Source organism: Dendropsophus ebraccatus, chromosome 13, assembly GCF_027789765.1.
Source record: "Dendropsophus ebraccatus isolate aDenEbr1 chromosome 13, aDenEbr1.pat, whole genome shotgun sequence".
NCBI classification, from domain to species: domain Eukaryota; kingdom Metazoa; phylum Chordata; class Amphibia; order Anura; family Hylidae; genus Dendropsophus; species Dendropsophus ebraccatus.
In genome coordinates, this window is record NC_091466.1 from 41,586,720 (window position 1) to 41,608,523 (window position 21,804).

A 21,804-nucleotide genomic window follows, 5' to 3' on the forward strand; every position below is an offset into this window, starting at 1 on the left:
TGGGCGTACACTTACGCCCGATGTTTCCCCGATCGCAGTGTGTTCACACACAGCGATCGGGGAAGATGGCCTGCTATAATGTATAGCAGGCCATCCCTGCTTGTCGGCACGGGGGGGTGATTAACCTATTTTCCAGTGTGACACCTGTCCTGATCCCCCCGGCCTCTGCATACTGGATCGCTTCAAGGCGTACCACACATCACTGGGGTTCTACATTATCTAAATTCTGTCCCTTATTTATTTTTCAGGGGTCACGTTGATCCAGGGATTATTCTGATCGCCAATATGGAGTCAGGAAGGAATTTTTTCCCAGTGATGAGGCTACTGTCGTCTGCCTCACTAGGGTTTTTTGCCTTCCTCTGGATCAACACAGGTTGAATTTGATGGACTTCTGTCATTTTCAACCTTATAAACTAATAATTGGCCTAATACCCCCAAATAAATTAAAATTGTCCCTTTTCCCCAGCTAAATAGGTATGGCCGCCATTCCCATTAGAGACTTTCCATGGTGCAATTACAAAGCCTCTGTGCGGCCAGGACAGAAGAAACCCCCCACAAGTGACCCCATTATGGAAACTACACCCCATAAGGAATGTAACAAAGGGAGCAGCAGGGGTATGGCCCCCTGGTGACGGCCACATTTGTGCTGTAAAAATAAAAATAAAATTATTTTTTATTTTCACGGCACATGTTCTACATATGTGCCCGTTACCAGTGGGGTCCATATGCTCACTGCACCACTTGTTAGATTCCTTATGGGGTGTAGTTTACAGAATGGGGTCACTTGTGGGGGGTTTCCACTGTCCTGGCAGCACAGGAGCTTTGTAATTGCGACATGGCCTCCATCTTCCATTCCAGCTTCTAAATGGCTCTCTGTCCCTTTGGTGGCTTGCCCTGTGCCCATATGGCACATTATGTCCACATGTGGGGTATTTTCATGGACCCCTTGATGACGGGCACATTTGTACCGTGAATGTGAAAAAATGAAAGTTTTCACTTTTACGTCATATTGTTCCACATTTGTGCCTGTCACCAGTGGGGTCCATATCCTCACTGCACCCCTTGTTAGATTCCTTAAGGGGTCAGTATGCTCGGCGGGATGATTGACAGGCAGAGAGGCCAGTAACTGACCTCTCTGCCTGTCAATCATCCCCTCTGAGCGCGCTGACAGGCAGAGCGCAGTGACTAGATACGAGCGGGGAGCCGCCCACCATGACTACTTCCCCGCTCGTATCTAGTCACGATCCGGGGAATAAAAGTCATTTTCTCCGTTATAAAGCACCTGCTGCGGCCGCGGCCGGTACATGCCGGGGCCGCTCCAGGTGCTTTTTTACAATGCTTAAGGGAACCATATCAGCTCAAACGGGCTGATTGGTTCCCTTTAAGGCCATTTCAGGCTCTGTCCTTAAGGGGTTAATATGAGGAAATGAAAATTTGATTTGTCTGATAGGATCCTAAAAATTATGATTCAATGGGTTGTGGATTTTTAAGGTTGCTGGAAGGTCTCCCTTACAGAAACGGCCTTCTATTACACAGGACCTATCTGTCATCCATCTAGAGGGATTTCCTTTGAAAATATTGAAAATGACAATTGATGGCCATCGGGAAGAAGTTTAGCCTCATCTTTGAAAAGTTTGGGCAAGGTGCAATGCCAGTACATTATGGCCTTAAGTTTACTCCTGTCAACTGCATTGACAGCCACACATAACATACACTGTATGTTATAGTATTTCGACAGTTGTCATTGTTCTCTATGGAGAGGGGAGGGGTGGAGGGAGATGAGGCACCAAAACAGCACAACAAAGAGTTAATTTACAGCTATATCACTTAGCTATCTCCTCTTAAGTCACCACTGACCTCTGAATAGATTCTTTCCCAGGGCTTCCACTGTGTAATCCTTTGTTCTCTGTTCTTTGCTGCTGACTAATCTCCCTCCTTCCCCCTCCCCTCTCCATAGAACAGACAGGGGCATGTCTGATGCAACAAGACACAATTTCATTAATACATTAATAGCAGATATTATGTTGCTGGAAAGAGACTTGGGGGCAGGGCACATTTCTTTTGAGGTACACTTTATTATGGCCACACAAGTCACACAAGGTTAAACCAGCAAATTCATAGGTGTATTGTGTAATGTGGGTTGTTCATGTGCAGCTTCCCTTTTTTCTTCTTGATACCACAGTTCCCTTGTGTATCTTGGCATCCTACCTAGTAAAATTATGAAAATACAATTGTTCCACTGTTTATTGTACTTACATTCTGGAAACAGTTCCCTGTTTTATATGTTTTATTTCCTTACTAAACATAACATGACTGATACACCCTTGGGAGTTTATTATGTTGGGTGTTGCGCTATCTGGCACTATTAGTAATCAATATCCATCTCAAATCTGTAAACCACCTTGAATTGTTTATTGTATTCTGATTTTTGGCATGTGGTACTTATTTGGCTCCTGTCACTGCCCTAGGGGTTATCACATAGATTTCCTAGATTCCTGAATGGCAACTCCGCTTTACTATGCAGTATCAGCTTCTCCACGCATGTATCATCTGGGCATTATTATTATTATTATTATTTTTTTTAGAAGGTGCTACTTTTTTATGGGCTGCACAAAATGTTATGGTTGTACTGTCAAAGTGGCCCTTAGGTGCAAGTGCCTAGATAATTTTTGCACAAATGTTTGTGCAATTTCTGCCTAAAGCTTCCTTTACCCGCAACCACCCCCCTCCTCCCCATGGGGCAGTGCATAAATTACCGGATCTGCACTCCAGCTTGCTTCGGGGGCTCCCGGCGTCTGGACGTCCTGCTCAGCCAATCAATGTGCTGTGTGCAAAGACTCAGTATGAGCAAAGAAAAAAAGAGCATGAACATGTATATTTGCTCCTAGGTATGCTGGCCACTTAGAAAACATGAAAATATAGGTAATATCATTGCATGAATAAGGGATTTATGTTAAAAGTGACATTTCTACAAAGGACTTAAAGGGGTAATCCATGATTTGAGAACCAGCTAATTTCTTTCAAAAATAGTGCCACTCTTGTGCTTAGGTTGCATGTGGTATTACACCTCTTCTACATTCACTTAACAGAACTGTGCTGCAATACCACACACAAACTGTCTGCTATCAGGCCCTTATTTCCAATTCACAGGCTAGCAATCATCTTGGGAATGGGACTCTTCAACAGGAGTAGAGCAGCAGTGTGCCGACAAGATAACTGCATCGTCTATAGTAGTGCTGAAGATAGTCAAGCGCTGTATTCACATTTCATATTCTGCACTCCCATAGACCATGAATAGAGCATGGTCAGGTCTGAGCACTACTGCTCTGTTCAGAGTCCCGTTCAAAAGTCCTAGCCGTCAGACACTTAGCTGCTATTCTGTCAATTTGGGAATTAGGGCCCAATGTGCATTGTAAATGAGTAGCATCAGTGAGATTGATTGTCTCACGATAATCAGTAAAATGACCTTAAAGTCATACTCTTAAAGGGGTACTCCGGAGACTGATTATTATTGTTTTTTTTTTGTTTTTTTTTTAACCAGGACAGTGCTTTAATAAAGATAAATTACTTTACTTTACTTAAATAAAATAAATGTATAATTTTTATTTACATTTTGACATCAGACAGTGGTGACATGGCCTCCTCTGCTGCAACCAATGTTCGTGTCGGAAACTGCAGGGCTGTCTAAGCCCTGCACTTCACGGACCTTTGCTTTGATCAAGCACCGCCACACTATAAGCACTGCCACACTATAGCAGTGCTATAAAAAGCAGGCTCCTGTTCCCCTTGTGTACTGTATATTCTTATATACAGTATACAGGGGGAGGCTGCCCTACACAATCGTACAACGAATGGTGAAAGCAATCATGTTGGGAAGACTCCCTCCCAAGTATTGTATATAAGAATATATAATAAGGAACCCTGCCCTGTATAGAACTCTTTGGCAGCTCTAGATCAGAGCAGGGGTTCGGGAACTGCAAGGCTTAGATGGCCCTGCTGTTTCCGACAGAAATGTTGGTGGCGGCAAAGGGGGCCTGTTTTCTTTTACTGCTGCCAGCCAACCAATGGAAGTGCATATTTACATAAAAAAAACTATACATATGTTTATTAAAGCAATGTATTAGATAAATATTTTAGTCTCTGAAGTATCCCTTTAAGATTAGAGGGGGTCCCAGCAGTTGTACCACCCATGATCAGACACTCCTTATCATGTGGATAGGAGAAAAAAGTGTCTATGGTGGTAAAGAAAGAGCCAGCTGAGCAAAATGGAGATTGTGGTAGCAATATGTAACATGGGGTCACCAAGATGGGGAACACCCTTCAAAGGAGAAGCCCGGTCATTTTCAAAAACTGGCAGCCAGCAGGGGCAGGGGGGAAATGTAATAACGAGTGCTAACTTACCTCTCCCTGTGCCTACGGAGGGACTGGCCTCGGGACCCCTGTCGGAGGGCATTTCCCCCCCGAGTTGTGATGACCTCATGACTCGGGGTAAAATGCCTGTCCCGGCTGATGGCCAGCCAGCTCAGCCAATCAGTGACTGAAGCGACAATGCCGGAGATCCCAGAGTCCACTGGGGGGTCCCGGAAGGCGATCTGGGGCTGAAGCGGCATCTCTGCTGGTCCCATAGGCTTCATTCTATGGTTTGCCAGATTCTGCCCTCTGCCCGAAGAATGAGCGGGTTCATTCTTCGGGTGGACGGTGGAATCTGGCAAACCATAAAATAAAACCTATGGGACCAGCAGAGATGCGCGCGGCCGCCAGCGTCCACGAGCGGAGGTGAGCTGCGTAATCCGGGGTGGGTGTTCCTCTGGGATTCCATAGTGTGCACATACCCTAAGGTTATGTTCCCACTTTGGGAACATAGCAGAGAAAGGTTGCTGTCACATAATATAGACAGCCACTAATAATGATCATGATAATTATGTGACGACCGCCTTTCCCTTTATGTTCCCAAAGTGGGAACAAAGCCTTTTGGTTCATATGTTATGGATGAATAAATAATGTGTCAGTAAGGTTGGCTTTGGACCGCAGCAATATAACCACATTTTCACATTCCTATCATAGAGGCAGCACTAGGTCCGCTGTGGTTATGTCATAATGGCTCACTGAGGGTCTTCTCCATTCCTGATCTCCAGAAGCAGATTATTCATAACCCTACAGTATGGAAACTCAGCAGATCAGACAATAATCCTATCACATAATAATAATTTACACACTTCCTCAGAGTGACAGCGATCTTCTCCAGCCGCCGAGCAGCATACATATTTTATTTCATCCTCCTGGGAGTCACACTCTCGTTCCTTTTATCTGTCAACATTAAAGAAATAATAGAACTATGTAAATGTCATAATGTGGCGTATGTGGGGCTCACATTATATGGCGGTGCTTGTAAAGGGAAGGATTCCTATCAGAACATGATATTGGGGGATTCCTCAGAGTGTAATTTACTAATATAACAGGCTTTCTTCAGATATGGAGAAGATTTGTCAAAACTGCCTCAAAGAAAGCCATAGCAACCAATCAGAACTTAGCTTTGGAGTCAGATAGTAAAACTTGTTCTTGTATTCTAATCTTTCTCTATTACCTAACTGTTTTTATTTTATTTATGGGGGCTGCCATATTTGCTGAGCAGTTTTTAACAGCATATAGTAACATGCTTTACAGCAAGACTCATGGACATAGACAACTATAGACAGAGTCTGTCACTGAGCGTACTTTGTGACCTTTGACAGAGGTAATTTAACAGAGAGCTGCTATTGTCTGTACAGATGCAATAATGTACAGATCACATTACAGCAGCCTCCTCTTATCGCTACAGACACAAAAGCCCCAGTGGTCAGAAAGAAAACTACCAGATTTTAGGATTATTTTATAATATAGATAGCAACATGGAAAATTTGAAGAAAATATCACAAAAAATTCAAAAAAATATATATATTTAACATAAAAAAGTCATTTTCTGATGATACATTTATTTTATGCTCCATTCACTTAAATGGAACTGAGTTGCCAAACCATACCAAGGTCAAGAGTGGTGCTGTGCCTAGAAGAAAGCAGCCATGTTTTCCTAAGCCTATAGATTCCTATAGAAAGTCTTAAAACAACCCTCTATGAAACAATTTAGCCTTAGGCGTCTTTTACAAATACTTTTTGCACTTTGTTCTATTGTACTTTTATGTAATAAACACTGTTTTCTTTTAACCCATAATAGTGTGTATTATGTATTTTTTATGTGGTATTTTTTCACTTGCATTTTTCTCACTCCAAATCATGGGCATCTTTGATCTTGTGATTCATGCAAGGACAAAACATCAGAAAAAATTAACACACATTTACACATACATTTTGGGGTAGTTTTTTTTTTAACCTAAAGAAGTCTATAGGAGAAAAAATACCAAAAAGTAGTAAGACAAATGCCATAAAGCATGTTGCATTAAAAAAAAAAAAAAACTGTCAGGGCTCCAAAACATTATTCTAAAGGGAAAAAAAACTGGTGTCAGAAAGTTATATAGATTTGTAATTTGCTTCTTTTTAAAATTCTCAAGTTTTCCAGTACATATCAGTTGCTGTATGTCCTGCAGGAAGTGGTGTATTCTTTCCAGTCTGATACTGTGTTCTCTGCCGCCACCTCTGTCCATGACAGGAACTGCCCAGAGTAGTAGCAAATCTCTATAGTAAAACCTTTCCTGCTTTGGACAGTTTCTGTCACAGACAGAGGTAGCAGCAGAGAGCACTGTGCCAGACCACTTCCTGTAGGACATACCGCAGCTGCTAAGTACTGGAGGACTTTAGAATTTTAAATAAAAGTAAATTACAAATCTGTATAACATTCTGACACCAGTTGATTTAAAAGATTTGTTTTTAACCCTCTAAGGCTTTCTTGTTGTATAAATCCACATAGCACTGAAGATATTACTATGTAGGAAAGTTGAGTGAACCTGGTAGTGCAGTCTAATTCTTTTAACTTGCAGTACCAGATCCAGCCTATAGACAAGAGTGGCACTGTTTAAAAAAAAGAAGAAGACACAATGTTTAGAGCGGCTTCATCCACTATTGTTGTTGTTGTTGTTATTATTATTATTATTATTATTATGTTGGTTGATTGTGTTCTGTTGTGTTATAGAATAATCTGCAGAGAACAGGTGTCTGCGGGATTCTGTCATCATATAGGAAATTATCATGTCAGTCATATAGCCGTCAGTCTGTTTGTGACTATTTATAACATGGCAGAAGCAGGACTGATAGGGAAGTTATTGTATTACTCACCATAGTAATACAATAATCTCATTTGTTGATGATACATGACGTCCGTGTATGATGGGAAATCCTGGCATAAATTAAGCCGCTCATCATACATAGCAATTAGCTTGCCTGCTTTGTTTCGGGGACTTATATGATAATGTTTGTCTCAGTATTTGTCAGGTATGAATTGCTTCTCCTCTTACTTCAGTTGTGCGACATCTTCAAGGCGCTTTGATGTTTTACCTAGGTTTATTTAAGGCTCTAGTTTTCTATTGCTATTGAGATACACCGCACTGTCACAGCCATGACACCTACTGTGCTAGAGAAGACGTGGTTATGTGATGCTTTATACTCAGTCAGACCAAGAGGAATCTTGGGGTAGAGACCCACATAGCGGCCCACATCCAGCAAACATTGTAAATAATTTAAGGTGATATTGTTACCCCCTTACTCTATGTGCTGTTCTCCGCACCATCCACAAGCTTAGATGCTGCACATTTAATATATACATGTATAACACTTGTCTGTGTCTTCTTTCTGCTCTAAAATTGCTTCATTTTATCGGTGGACAGTGTCACCTAGGCGAGGCTTTATGGCAGTCGGGTCCCCTCTCCTATATGGACAGTGTCACCTAGGCCAGGCTTCATGGTAGTCTTGTCCCCTCTCCTATATGGACAGTGTCACATAGGAGAAACTTCATGGCAGTCGGGTCCCCTCTCCTATATGTACAGTGTCACCTAGGCCAGGCTTCATGGCAGTCTTGTCCCCCTCCTATATGGACAGTGTCACCTAGGCCAGGCTTCATGGCAGTCTTGTCCCCTCTCCTATATGGACAGTGTCACCTAGGCCAGGCTTCATGGCAGTCGGGTCCCCTCTCCTATATGGACAGTGTCACATAGGCGAGGCTTCATGGCAGTCGGGTCCCCCCTCCTAAATGGATAGTGTCACCTAGGTGGGGCTTCATGGCAGTCTTGTCCCCTCTCCTATATGGACAGTGTCATCTAGGCCAGGCTTCATGGCAGTCGGGTCCCCTCTCCTATATGGACAGTGTCACATAGGCGAGGCTTCATAGCAATCGGGTACCCCCTCCTAAATGGATAATGTCACCTAGGTGGGGCTTTATGGCAGTCGGGTCCCCTCTCCTATATGGACAGTGTCACCTAGGCCAGGCTTCATGGCAGTCAGGTCTTCTCTCCTATATGGACAGTCTCACCTAGACAGGGCTTCATGGCAGTCGGGTCCCCTCTCCTATATGGACAGTGTCACCTAGGCGGGGCTTCATAGCAGTCAGGCTCCATCTCCTGGGTGGGTAGAATGCCCAACTGCCATTTGGCCCTGCCTGGGTGACACTGTCCACCAATAAAATGAAGCCATTTTAGAGCAGAAAGCAGACAAAGACAAGTGTTATATACAGTATCACTTTAAAAACAACAGTGATTTGTGGTTAAACCACATGTCTAAGGTGGCCACAAGCAGAATTAATGGAGTAGTCCAGCTGAGGATAGTAATCTTTTAGGCAAAGTCTATAGTAATGTCACAGATGCTTTTGTGACTGGCTAACCCTATAGATCCCCCAGTTGATCTCTCCAACTTTTGTAATTGGTGGATTCTGCACAATGTAGGAAGTCCACAGAATAGGGGAAAAGTAGAAGATCCGAACACCGTACCCCCTGGCGTCTCCATATCGGGCCCCCGCTTCTGTGTAATGAATAGAGAAGCAGGTATGCTTACCAATCCTATTACATGACTTGATATTTGTGCGCTGGGGCTGCATGGACATCCTTGGCAAGCTCATTGGCTGAACTCTGTCTTATTAAGGGTATCTTTACATTATGTTAAAACAATGGCTGTTATTTCTTAAACAATGGCCCATGTTTGCAACAAATTTGTTTTGAAATACGGCCTTTCTTTTTACATGGTGTGAACATAATGGGGGAGATTTAAGAGTGTAAATATACACCTGGTGTAAACTGCCCACAGCAACCAATCACAGCTCAGCTTTCAGCTCTGGTAACATATAAGAGGAGCTGTAATTGGTTGCTGAGGGCAGTTTACACCAGGTGTATATTTACACCCTTTCATAAATCTCCCCCAGTTTGTCTGCCTGATTTGGCAGATAATGGCTCTGTGTAATCCGGCCCTTAGTATGTAGAAGCAGTCTTCTAGTCATTGGTGGAGATACACTGTCAGCAATTACAGATAAATTAGGAGACCCAACCCTGTGGCTTCAGTGTATAGGAATTTTTCTCCAGCTTAGTCAACATGTTAACTCTTTCTGACGTATAGATAAAGGCCGTAGGAATGACCAAGATACTTTGACTTGAATGAAGTTTCATTTAGAATTAATTAAAATATTTGGAGCTATTTACCTCAATGTCTTTGGCACTTGAATAACTTCATGGTCTTATTGGAACCGTGTACAGGACAAATAACATCTGTCCAGGCAACCCAAAAAGTTTTGATAGGATCAGCCAATAATCAAGAGTCTATGGCCGACTGAAGGGACTACCTGATTAGAATGGGGGTTTGTCTGCTGGTACCCCACTGATCCCAACAGCAGGTATTACCTTGGTGTTAGAAAGCTAGCTCTTTTAATAAAAAATTTACAATTTAAAAAAAAAAAGAAAGCTAGCCCTAATATCTTTATGCTGTCTATCATTCGGGCTATGTTCACACGCTGTAGAAACAGCGTCCGTTTTGTTAAGGGCTGTTGTTTGACACTATCTATGGCTGTAATTAATGATCATGATGGTCAGATGTGCACCCAAAAAATTATATACTAAAAAGTGTTAACAAACTTTTACACCAACTCTATCTTGGTATATAATTAGTGTTGAGCGAACCTGTCAAAATATTCAGGTTCGGCAACATTATCTGAACCCAAACAGTCGGTATTTGATTCCCCATGGCTATGGAAGATGGATGCCTCTGTGAGAAGAGGCTGGGAGCAGGGGGAACTGTTTGAATATGCGTCGTAATGTAATGAAGCAGCCACGTGGTGCTGTCCTTACAGCGGCGCATGTGCATACAATTCCTCCCCCACTTCCACCATCTAATCACAGATGCTGCCCTGGTGGGGGGGACTCCAGTACGGAAAGTGTGAATGCGGCCTTCAGGTGGCATCCAACTTCTGAAGCAACGTGGAATCAAACACCAAACATTTTGACAGGTTCGTTCAAGGCGGGGCTTCATGGCAGTCGGGTCCCCCTTCCTATATGGATAGTGTCACCTAGGTGGGGCTGAGCAGGACTGACAGGAGGCTCACATGCAGCCGCGGCGCCGAGCAGGTAATGTATGCTCTCGGCAGCGGGCGGCAGGGGGTTAACTCACATACTCACAGCGGGATGTCAATCCCGCTGCGAGTATGTGCTCTCATAGGGATGAATGGCACTAGATCCGCAGCGGATTTTGCTGCAAATTTGCAGTGTGAAATCCACTGCAGATCTGGTACATGTGAAGGCACCCTTAGGCTATGTTAACACTATGTAAAAGTACGGCCGTTGTTGCCATCAGAACGGCCAGTCTTACACATTGTGTGGACATAGCCTCATAGTGGATAACATTGCTGTACATTGGCTAAATAGTAATGCTATACAGAATCAGTAACACCATACAAAAAAAAACATACGGTGCCAAACATACTAAGCTGAAGTGTATCCTACAATGTCAAAACAATACAGTGATCCCTTAACTTACCATGGCCTCAAGGAACAATATTTTCAACATACAGGGGAACCTTTATGAAACATCTGCCCAAGGAATACGCCAGGGAGAAGGTGCAGATTCGCCCTTTCTCCCTGGCGTACGCCTGCCGTATGCCCCGCTCGCTTGATGGGTGGTCTGGGGGAGCTTGGGGGGGGCGTGACAAGGCGGGGAGGAGGCGTGGCCTCCTCCAGCACCTCATTTATCATGACTTATGCCTGTTATCAGGTGTAAATCATGATCCAAATCTACACCTGTTGAATATGGCGCCCGGCCATATTCACTAAGAGGCATGCGCTGCGGAAAAGGGGGCATAAATCCCCCCCACTGTTCCTTTCTGGACCATCGAAACTTGAGACCTGACTCAACATACAATGCTACAGACAGTCGGGATCTGCGGAACATGTTAAAAAACTAATGAAAAGCAATGAAAGTGGCCATTTTACTGGTAAAATCCCAGTATTAGTGAAGTGCATGCACTGGTTGGCTGTCTCTCTATAGTACAGTGTGATACTACATTTCCTGTACTGCTGCTCTTTACCTGCGCCAGGATGAGTTGCTCCTTTGGGCACCAGGTGATGGCGACGTCATTTTATTTTTCTGGGTCCCTGTGTGATCCGTTTAGTCCTCTACATAGAAAGTAATTTACAGTCTCTTGTAGCTCTTTCTGACTGTTGTATGTAAGGACTTGCTGTATCCATATTAGTTAGCTGCTTATTTTCTAAAATTTTTTTATTTTTTACTAATTTTGGGGATTTAGAACCAATTACCAGGTTTCCATAGAGTTTTGGTCTCAAGATACAATGGTTTCAACATACAATGGTCGTCCTGGAACCAATTAATATCGTATTAATATCGGACCACTGTACTACAATTAACATTAAGGGTACGTTCACACGTACTGGATCCGCAGCAGATTTCATCTAAATAACTGAACACAGCATCAAATCTGCCCCATCAAATCTGCTGCGGATCCTGTTCGTGTGAGCGCACCCTAAAATTTATGGTAGTCATAGACCTCAGATGGCAGGTCATCTGCGGCGCCCCCTTTAGCTGTGTTGATGCAGTCACAGAGTCCCTGGGGACAGCACAATACAATTGAACAAATATAGAAAACTGCATAAATATACAACGTGGTATATAAGTAATATAATTCAGATATTTACTGTATCTTGTTGTTGCTGCTCATGTAAGTGGTGTAGGATGATACATGAACTGGTTCCCATACAGCCCTAGAGAATGCAAATCCTACATTGTAATTTTACTGCCTTCTTTGATCGCCCACAAATTTAAATGAGCTTTGTCTTTTTAAAAAAGAAAAAAAGAAAAAAAAAATTGCCTCACACTCATAGGCGTCAGGTAGAGGGTGACAGCTTTATGCAACAGCCCAGCAGATGGCGTTTGCAGTCTCCATTACACAGGGAAAAATGTCACCTATCCTGGATTTTCAAGCCAGAGGGGGAGGGAAGATTGGCTGGTGATGTCATGAACCTGTCGTGCAAGTGCAGGCGGAGAAGGGTGTCATAGCAGGAGGAAAGAGGGTGTGTAGCTTGTGTGTATCCATTACCTGCCTCCATACACCTTCAGATCTGCAGCTGAGAGAAGGAAAGGGGGAAGCATCTGCTCCTTAATCCCAGGGACTCCTCGTAAGGATACCAGACGTAGAGCATAAGACAGGTAGGTGCCAAGCTAACCTACTGTATGGCATTACCTTAGGAACAGGAAACAGCTGATCATCCATATCATGGCCTGCAGCCTCAATCTCATCATACCTGGCTACAATGTTGCAATTTAGCCCTCTATCATATTATGCCAATGGATGGATACATTGTATCGCAGTATTCTATGTGTTTTATTTTTCCTATTTCTGCTGTGATCTTCCTAGTGCTGGATGACATATTCATTCCGCCAACTAGGGAGCTGTGTAAATATTAACCCTTACAGGGCAGGGAATGCTGCTGTGTTTCTGATCAGCCTCCCCCTCCCCCCTTTCCCACTGTTCTTCAGCAGCAAGGAAAAAAAAAAAAAAGAGAGAAGGGATTAATGATTACATTCTGACAAGGAGCCATCCTGGAGAGGGAGCGGTTTCGCTTTTTTTGCAGCTGCAATAGAGCTGGAGGGTTGTACATGGTCTGGTTGAGACAGTACTTGTATGTATGGACTAGCACGCTTCTGTCTTTTTGCTACATTGTGTCTGTCACACTGAATAATAGATGATAAAGCTGGGTTTGGTCACTGCAGGGCCCTGTGCTTTTTAATTCTCTCTGGGGGAGATGAGCGGCTTTGATTTGTCTGTTTGGCAGCTGCCTCTTACCAAGCTCAGTCTTGTCTTCCCACCCACACCAGGGGAAAAACGCTGGTTATTGCTGGTGCCAGATCCAGCATTTGTGTTTTTAGCACACTTGCTCTGTTGTCACTTTTTTTTTATTACTCTAGGTTCACCCTTGGTAGGCCAAAAGATGAATCTGTGCTTCTACATTAAAGAATTGCATATGTAACATATCGCTATGATGAACCTTCTTGAAAAGGCGCATATTTTTATTAGGTTTATTTTTTGGGGGTATCACTAGGTTGTTTATTTTGATACAGTCAACTCTTTCCTCAGTGGCTGGGGGTCCTGCTGATGCCATAGCATTCTGCAAACCCTTCATGGTACACTTATGCCAGTTTTGTATGGATGCATTTCAGTGTGTGTATTATAGTGTCAAGTCCTGGCTTGACTGCAGATTCAATATCCTAAACTGAAGGCATCATAGTGATCAATGATGTTGTCATTTCAGGTCAATACATCTGTGGTTAGTACTTGCGGCCGTTGTACAGACACATGGATGTGCTTGTGTTGTGCTCATTTGAAACTGACCATTGGCTTCTTTCTGAGACCATAATGCGGAAACATTTTTTAACATTTAGGTGACAAACCTCCCATGGTTCAACTGGATTGTAATCGGATCACTATAAAACCATTGATGAAAACCCATGAGGATCTAAACTTGGTTTAGTTTAACTGTGGAACATCTGGATGTTGTGGTACAAGCAGTAAAGTGTCCCCATATTATGCCAGCTGAGATAGGCCTTAAAGTGACTGTACCACCAGGCCCAGGCAGAAGCACTGGAGGCGGGCCGACCCACCCTTAGTGGGAGGAAACCCCAGCCCCTCTATGATAGGGTTCCATTGATTCTATTGGAGTCACGTCATGGAGGGGCTAGGGTTTCTTCCCACTAAGGGTGGCTCAGCCTGCCTCCAGTGCTTTATCCTGGGCCTGGTGGTACAGTCACTTTAAGGCCTATCTCAGCTTTTTTTTTTTTTTTGTATCCATTCCTATGGTCGACTATAAAAACTGCACTAAAAGGGCATTTAAAACCCCCCTTTATCTCAGTTTCCGACAAATATAATATGGACATATTATTATGTCTTTGTTTCAGTGACAAGTCTCGGCCCAATTGCTAATGACCTGAACTAATACTATGATAGATCCCTACGATGCTGTCAGTTTGGGTCAGGCCAGGAACTGTGACTTTATTATAGCCACAAAATGCATCTGTATTATAAATTTAAGGGGGTGTCTTGGTCTTTGAAGATGCTAAACGCCTATGGCCCTTTAATGACTAGTGTTCCTCATTATGGGAGAAGCACCCCACAATGATAAAAAAAAATATTTGTATAGAAACCCCATGAAACCAGAGTTCTCTTTAAAAACAGCAATGTTTCCAACGGTAATATTGTGGATGTTTATATCAATAGATGGCAGGAAAGGAGTTAAATGCAAGTAGTTATATCTAATCTCCATGGAGGTCCCTGGTCCATTATCTTCTGCTGCAGGCCTCAGTGACTGTCCCAGGAATTCCAGCACATGCTTTGTGTGTTGTGGTTGTTAGGAAGATTATGGATTGTTTATTCCTAGAGTCTTAGCAGCAGTTTCCAAAATGGTTGCAGACCACGCACGGTTATAATAAGAATGAGATATGAAGTGTGGGATCAACAGAGTTTTATAAGGATAGCAGCAAAGTAACAGGAGAGAGCTCCATCTTCTAGTGTTGTACTTTTACTTGCATAGGGCTAGGGTTACAATGTATGACTTCAGAGTTTTTTTTTTTTTTTTGTCAGATTCTGTATTTTTGTTGAACATGCTGTATATATTAAAGTGCCAGGTGCGGGTAGTGTGCCAGATCAATGAAATGTCAGTCTTTACCTCTGGTCATCTATATGTGGTGTAACAAAAAAGCCATATCAAAACTTTGAATAGGCCCCACTTCACAGTGACCACTTTTAGCAGCATGTTGAGAAAGGCCTAGAGCTAAAGCATACTGTGATGTTAAATGATGGGAGAAATGCAAACAGTGATGTCACTGCACAGGAAAATTACTCACAGTGATGTCACAGCACAGGAGAAATGCACGCAATAATGTCACTGTACAGGAGAAATGCACACAGTGATCTCCCTGTACAGGAAAATTAGACACAGTGATGTCACTGCATAGGGATGATGCACACAGTGATGTCACTGCACAGGAGAAATGCACGTAGTGATGTCACTGCACAGGAGAAATGCACACAGTGATCTCCCTGTACAGGAAAATTAGACACAGTGATGTCACTACATCGGGATGATGCAAACAGTGATGTCACTACACCGTGATGATGCACACAGTGATGTCACTGCACAGGAAAATTACAGTGATGTCACTGCGCATATGTGATGTCACTGTCACCTGTGATGTCGCCGCACAGGGATGATGCACACAGTGATGTCACTGCATAGACACAAAGCACACAGTAATGTCACTGCACAAGTATAATGCACACAGTGATGTAATATAGGATAGTGTGCACAGTAATGGCAGAGAATATGGATACTGCACACACTGATGTCACAATATATTGACATAATAAACTGTGGAAATTGTACAAACAATGTCATGATAAAGGTTTAATGCCAAACTTCTTGCCACAAAGAAGGGATAATACAGCAGGGATAACCATAGGGCTTCAAAGTAAGCACTCTATTACACAGAGCGATAACCAGCCTAATCGGGCCGATTCGGCAGATTATCGCTCCATGTAATAGAGATAGGGACCAACTAATGACAATAATCAGCGGCTGATCGTGTCTTTTGGTCCTCACCTAAAACCATCAGTCGCCGACTGTGCATCACTACATGTAATAGCCCTATTGCTGCTGCTCTGCTTCTCTGATAGTAGTGTCCATGGTATCTGCCTATCTATGCATGTTTATTACCATGGGGCAATATTATGCTAATCTCCATGGAAAACAATAGACTAAGCAGAAATAATTCCAACATGCCTGATCCTTGTTTTCATTGACACCAGTAGTCAGGCTCCATACTGTATAGATCAGTTATCCTAAACTGCGCCTCTCCAGCTGTTGCAGAACTACAATCCCCAGCAACACCTGGCAGATTTGCTACAGCTGGAAAGTCACTTGTTAGAGATCAGTGTCCTGTATGATAGGATTTACATATCATTGGTTGGGAAATAAAAGGGGCTATTAAAGAATCTCCATACAAAAGCATGGGGGGAATACACAAATACCACCTAGGGATCTGATCCGAATCCATGTCAAGTACTGTTGACAGCTCTAGGTGGCATTATACGGTTACTGCAGGCGTGGTAGCCTACCACCCTAAAGTGCCATTGCTTGTCTATGCTTATAACATTTGCATAGGTATAATTTAAGATGAGAATATACCCTTTTTATAAGGATGTTTTATATGGTTATGTTATGTATCATAAAGCAGGTGACATTTATGGAGGTGTGTTATTGCGGACCGTGACTAGCCATTTACTGGTAAAATTATTGTACCCAGTAATTACTTAGTGTTTCCATTTTTAGACAGGACATATCCCCAATCATGTGGCACATGGTATATAATATGTATATAATATCCCTGGAGTGTTCAGGTATGTATCCGTTTGATGATCATGTTGGGTGGGGACTTCTGGTTCTTAAAGTGGAAATGCACAGTCTGGTGCAGCTGTTAGAACATATATAGATAAATTGACAAATGGATATGAGTCCCCACAAGTCTATTATACAAAGCAAGGGAAAAATGGTTTCCCAGACATAGGAAGGGAAGGGGACGCCTGACCCAGCGTGTAGGGGACGCCTGACCCAGCAGCTACCTCATACATTGGCATGGCATACTACGGTCATAATCCTGACTTTTAAAGCAACTCTGTACCCACAATCTGCCCCCCCCCCCCCCCCACTGCTTGTACCTTTGGATAGCTGCATTTAATCCAAGATCTGTGCCGGGACCCGTTCGGCAGGTAATGCAGTTTTTGTCCTAAGAAAACAACTTTTAAACTTGCAGCCCTTTGTCAAATTGGTGTGGCCTAGAGTGCCTATGCCCTAGGCTTGCACCGCCTCTCTGTCCCTCCTCCCCGCCCTCTTCACCATAAGGAATGCCCTAGGCAGGATTTCTCCTATTGATCACATGTGTGAACACTCACTGCCCATGTGTTGGATCGTTAAGGCACATGTGCGCTGTTCAGACGGATAATGAATAATGGCGGTGCAAGCCTAGGGCATAGATACTCTAGGCCACACCAATTTAAGACAGGGCTGCAAGTTTCAAAGTTGTTTTTTAGGACAATAACTGCATCACCTGCCGAACGGACCCCAGGACAGATCTTCGATCAAAATCAGCTATCCGAAGGTACAAGTGGTTTGTGGGGGACAGATTGTGGGTACAGAGTCGCTTTAAGGATCCTACCTACCTATGTAACTTTCTTTTCTACCTACATATGTTGTTTTTCCCCCCTCTCTTAGATCTTTATTTTGCCAGTGTGGGAAATTGACTTTATGTACCTGTGAAGATCTGGTCCTTGTTTTGTTTTTAAACAATTCCTTATTCTCCACCCTTATTTGTCGGATAACAATGAAGCTTTGTGTAGAGCTTACTGGTAAGAACAAAGGATGTAGCACCTTCCATATAAAGATGATAAAGCCAGCCCGCTATGTAAACTCTGCGGTTTACACATATACAAGTGACGCTTTGTAACTCTTCCCACATTATATCCTATACATATAGATGCACGCTGTATATCTTTATTACAATTTTATTTTATTATTATTTTCTTTCTTTTCCAACAAATAAAGCAATTTGTGATATTGTGGACAGGGGCTGGCTATGTTTACGAACATAGTAACCATCTAAGCTGACCATGTGATGGTCTAAAGGATTCTGGTTTACCATATGTTAAAGAGGTCAGACCCACCACAATGTGATACTTATCCCCTATTATGTGTCCAGAAGATAAGAGTTGTAAATTTGGAAAACAACATAGGGTTAGAACTGATCCCCCTCACCATTATGGTTTGTGTTTGCAATAGGAAAGCAAACAAGTTTTGTTATCCTTGTTAATGAAGATTGATTGCGTAGAAAGCAAGGACAACCAAACTCGAGTGGAAGTTATTACACCATAGATAAAGGGAAAGTGAAGTCAACTTTCTTGTGTTAGCAGCGGTGTAGTTATAGGGTCTTGGCTGTAACAATGGCACCCATAAATCAGTGGGCCCCCTCACCATGTTAAAGGAGAAGTCCGGCAATTTATAAAATCAGGCAGCCGTCAGGGGCAAAAGGGAAATTGATTACAAGTACATACTTACCTCTCCTCGTGCCTGCAGCGAGCAGCAGGACCAGCTTCTTGACCCCCACCAGTCTCCAGGATCTCCGGTGCTGCACACATCATGAACCAGCTGATGGACTGGCCGCTCAGCAGGCCATCACTCCAGTCACTGGCCAGACAATCAGCCAGGACAGGCCTCATCGCAACTTGGGGGAAAATGCCTTCTGATGGGCCCGAGGTCTCTCCGATAGCTCACCACGGGCATGTAACATAATCAATTTCCCCCTCTGGCCCTGCAGGCTGCATGATTTTATAAATCACCAGACTTCTCCTTTTAAGGTTGACTGTTTATGTCTGGCCTGCTAAAATTCCACTCCAGTGCTCAGCAGTATATAGAGGTCAGTGCAGCAGCACTGACAGATGCATACTGTAGGTGCTTTACAAGTTAATGGTCAAAGAAGTAATGTCATCTATATCAAAAAATGAAAGCCTGTCCATCTGTCTGTACACTATAGACTTCCGAACGCCTGAACCGTTTGACTCCAAATTTGGCCCACAGATACATTGGGTGCCTGGGAAGGTTAGAGCAAAGGTCCCGTCCTTGCCAGATCTACAAGAGTGGAGGGGAAGGGGGGAGAGCAGGGGCTACCTGTGGGGTGCAGTGTATACAGTATGGGGGCAACCTGCAAGAAGGGAGGGAGTGTATACAGTATAGGGACTACCTGCAAGGGGTGTGTGTATAGAGTATGGGGGCTACCTGCAAGTGGGGGGAGTGTATAGAGTATGGGGGCTACCTGCGGGGGGGGGGGGGGGGGGTATACAATATGGGGGCTACCCGCGGGAAGGAGAGTATACAGTATAGGAGTACCTACAAGGGGGGGGGGATGTTTACAGTACGATGGCTACCTGCGCGGGGGGTGGACGGGTATACAGTATTAGAAAAGTTGAAACCTCTTCTGTGTTGTCTTCACCAAGGATGAAAGGTAGTGCCTAAGAGGGCCAGATTATGATGATGCAGGATTGTATACTGTATAACACTGCCAATGTTGCATATAACCAGGCTGTATATAACACTGACAATGTTGTATATAACGAGGCTCTGTATACAGTCTGATAATATGACATCTCAGTTTGGCTATTAGGTATTTAGGATGTTTAAAGTTTTTAGTTTATTTGTAATGTGCATTAGCTACAATTTACATAAACAGTGCAGAACTGTCGGAGTATATAGTGTATATAGTGTATAAAGGGGTATATAGGGCTCCTGACGATATTTCCTTAAGCAAAAAAAAAAAAAAAAAAAAAGGGCATAGATTTGCCTCCTGGGCAACCTTGGAACAAATCTAATTAACACACTGACACTTTATACCCGGGCAGCACCGAGTACATTTTCTACTGGCTACTGCCAGTCAACTTTAGAAGCATCTTATCTCCCCATGAACAAAAGAATGACAAATTTATAGGACGCATGAACCGATACTCATGCCCCTGTGTGTTAGACAGGTCTACTGATGCATCACAGAGTTCATCTTGTTGGTACCATGTAGTAATTAGAGATGAGCGAACCTGCCGAGGTTTGGGTTCGTATGAACCTGAACTCTCTGCGTCTGATTCCCGCTGTCTGCCCGCTCCGTGGAGAGGGTGGATACAGCTTGAGGACCACCTGGAAAACTGGGATCCAGCCATAGCCATAGGCTGTATCCCAGTTTTCCAGGCAGTTCTCAGGCTGTATCCACCCTCTCCACGGAGCGGGCAGACAGCGGGAATCAGACGCCGAGGTTCGCTCATCTCTAGTAGTAATCCTTAAGCATTGGTTATGCCTAATAGAATTAGGTTGTAAATGTTTCCTGTGGATTAAAGAACTGAAAGATTATTTCTTGCTGCACAGGGTAGTCTCCACCCAATGTATCTTAGATTAGGATGGTATCTTAGTAGGATGGTTTGTAGAATGGGTAAAGAAGTCTTTCTTGTTTCCTTCCATTACTGCCAATTTAAGTTTGGGCAGCTTGGCATGCGGAGGGGCGGCCAATGACTAGATCAGTGTGGGTGATCTGAAAGGGAGGAAATATACTTGGGACATGAGTTATTTGAGGTCTCCTATCAAATATCCTGTGTAGGGAGATGGAGGTTCTTTGGACTATTTTGAGAACCATTGCATCTACAGTGAGTTTGTTGAGGGGGTGTACAGAATGGAACATTACATTTGTGTCAGTCAATGGATCATGTAGTAATTGGTAATTTTAGGGGATTTGTTTTTGTCGCAGCTGGTGAGCAGGTGCTGGAAAGGGTCATCCCAGTCCTCCTCTTTCAGATTGTGCAGCATTACATACATACATACATACATATATATATAATTCCAGATTTAGACATAATAGAAATGATAAAAAAGGCCCCCGTTATGGTGACTGGTTTTGTTACTCAGGACATAATAACCTAATGTTTATTTCCCTCTCAATGACCCTTGGGCCAATTCCCTACACACTAATAATACAGTTCCTTTGTCCAGGGGACAGGTTCACACATTTAGTAGCATTTGGGTTGGAACTAACCAGGGATAGACCCGGTTTCTACAAGGGACACCATAACAGCCACATGGTCTGTTTCTATTATATTTAGGGAAAATTAGGTTATGGCTATGTTCACACAAGGTCTTTCTAGGCAAAATAACAGCTGTTGTTGATAATGACGACCGGAAATAATGACCATGATATTGATGGCCATTATTTTTAAAACAACGACCACAATTTTGCATAAAAAGACATCCTGTGAACATAGCCTAATTATGCTTTTAGTTTACTATGGGTGTCCAACCTGGAGCTCTCCAGCTGTTGCAAAACTACAATTCTCATCATGCTTTCACAGTCAAAGATTTAGCTTTGGCTGGCCAGACATAATGCGAATTGTAGATTCTTGACAGCTGGAGGGCTGCAGGTTTGGCACCCATGTATTATACCATAAGTAGATGGTTGCAGGAGGGTGACTTCTGCGTTCTGAAATTTGTTGAGGAGAGAAAATATGTCATTTTCATAGTATAATGTCAGGAAAATATTCTGGAAACTTTTCATACACTTTTAGTAAAAGTGGTTAGATATCCCCATGTTATAATTCGGCTATTTTTGTTTAATATTATACTTCTGGTTTTGCAAGATTAAAAAAATTATTGCAATTCTGTGCTTGTGTTCTCTGGAGACAAGTTACATTGCAGAATCTTTATCTCCAGTCCACCAAAGCATCACAGGTTTCTATCCCAGCATGACAGCAGGATGGTA

At 43.1% G+C, this 21,804-nt stretch overlaps 1 protein-coding gene across 7 annotated transcripts in view; it reads left to right on the forward strand.

Annotated features, from left to right (window-relative positions):
• Positions 1-21,804, forward strand: part of CEP170B (centrosomal protein 170B) — a 102,798-nt gene that overhangs the window by 17,389 nt on the left and 63,605 nt on the right. Inside the window, exon 1 of one of the 7 annotated variants that reach the window (XM_069951328.1) lies at positions 12,526-12,621. The exons of 5 other annotated variants lie outside the window; for them this stretch is intronic. The gene's annotated coding sequence lies outside the window, so the exon portion shown is untranslated. Of the gene's footprint in view, positions 1-12,525; positions 12,622-21,804 lie in introns of those variants that run through there. One more of the 7 variants, XM_069951327.1, reaches the window with a different exon arrangement.